Source organism: Cibotium barometz, chromosome 32 (assembly GCF_041138505.1).
Source record: "Cibotium barometz isolate CiBa-2024 chromosome 32, ASM4113850v1, whole genome shotgun sequence".
Lineage (NCBI taxonomy): Eukaryota > Viridiplantae > Streptophyta > Polypodiopsida > Cyatheales > Cibotiaceae > Cibotium > Cibotium barometz.
Genome location: NC_141077.1, coordinates 1,313,296 through 1,315,096, shown reverse-complemented (window position 1 = coordinate 1,315,096; position 1,801 = coordinate 1,313,296). Strand labels below are relative to the sequence as shown.

The window sequence follows — 1,801 nt, the reverse complement described above, 5'->3', positions numbered from 1 at the left end:
TGGGACTTCACGTTTTCAAATAGTCGAAACATCCGTTGGAACTTTTGTTGTGGCCTCTTAATGTGTTCAAAGACTTTAGATAAGAACCCACAATTATGGACTTATCTACCTTAGTTTCCTTGAGTGAGGTGAAATCTTTCTAAAACATGGCCTTGAGTTGGAGGAGATTTTGTTTGAGCTCCATGCTTTAATGAGGAATAGCTTGGATGGACACACCCCAATCTCAAGTGACCATGCGACCTAGCAACTATAACTATAAAAAGAAGAAGACAAAATGCCAACCTTGCAAAGGGATCAGGCAAAAAAAAATCCCATAGACAAAATAGAGACTAGGGTGGGGCTTGGGTATAAAAACCCCCCAGCTACCCCGTGTACCTCATCTTTGCGCTTGGGGCAATGACGCAGTTAGTGAGGGTTTCCCGAGACGCGTCAATTGCTGGTTGAAAACTATTTCCAAACCCCCTCCCCGGCCCTCCCAAGGGCCTCGGAGAATTTTTGGCAGGTCCGCCATCACGCGGACCTCACAAAGTTTGCTTTGCAGAACTTTAAAGAGCAGCCCGGCCGAGATCAGCTCGTTCTCTGCCTGACTTGGCAGCGCGTAAATTTAGAGCTCCAGTGCTAATTTCTCTTTCATTCCAATATATCATCCCCTTTAACCTGGGGCGACCAACTGCTCTGCTCAGGTTCCATATATATATATATATATGGTTTGAACATAGAGATGGGAGATTCGCACAAGACTGACGGCAACAAATGTTCTCTTGTTAGATATCATCAGATGTGCGCCATCGATGGGAGATTCGCACAAGACAGACGGCAACAAATGTTCTCTTGTTGTTTCAGCAGCAGCCAGCATCATCTCAGAGAAACGAAGGGCTCGAGGTAAGTGTCTCTCGCCAGAGAAGCCATACTCTCCTTCAACGGAGTGGTGTCCTCTTAATATTTAATATCGCCAAGGTTGGGAGAATGGAACAAGGACAAAAGACTAAGGGCTTCAAAGTCCCTACATGATGGCACCACTCAACTTCGTCTTGTGAGCAATTTGCCAGGATCAGAACGAAATCTCGTGAAGCTTGGAGTGGTCTTGAGTTGAGTGGTGCTCAAAGAACTCCAAGAATCTCATGCGGCATTCTTATACCCAAATAGAAGAGCTCTCATCTCCAGTGTAGTCTATCTATAATAGACTCCACTTCTCTTGTTGGATATGCCAAGGGATTAGCCTGGCTTATGTCTCACAAGCAATGCAACCAAGGGATTAGCGGTGGCGGAGATGCAACCACAAGCTCAGCTGGATGTGTTCAAATTAATCATATTATTTTTATCGTTGCTGTATTGTAAAATTTATCATGTAAACATGGGAGTGTTTGGTTCACATCAATTAATATGTGTTGTTGGTGAAATCATGTAAACTACTATGCATGTGTTACTTAACGATAGAAGTACTCGTAATCTTATTGATGCTTTTCCACGGTGTCAAAAGTAACCATTGATACTACATGGTGTAGTTGGCACAAGGCATGGCTCAATACTGGCAAATTACTTTGAAAATCTAGGATTATGAGGATGCACTTGCCTTTTTTTAAAATAAAAAGTAAAAAAAATTTGTTCCTTGATAGTATAAATGCATTATTGAGCAAAGAGTGGCTTTTCCACAATAGTCCCAATATAAATATTGACTATGTAGATCATGTAATTGCTTTTGAGCATAACAAGAATTTCACTTTGAATGGGATCCTTTCTGGTCTATTAATAAAAGGTCTTCTTTCATTGATTTTCCAATTGCTTTACGTGTGGATGGAAA

At 41.8% G+C, this 1,801-nt stretch overlaps 1 pseudogene; it reads left to right on the top strand.

The window, feature by feature from the left end:
* Positions 1 to 378: 378 nt before the first annotated feature.
* LOC147619722 (U4 spliceosomal RNA) lies at positions 379 to 520 on the top strand (annotated as a pseudogene).
* Positions 521 to 1,801: the final 1,281 nt, after the last annotated feature.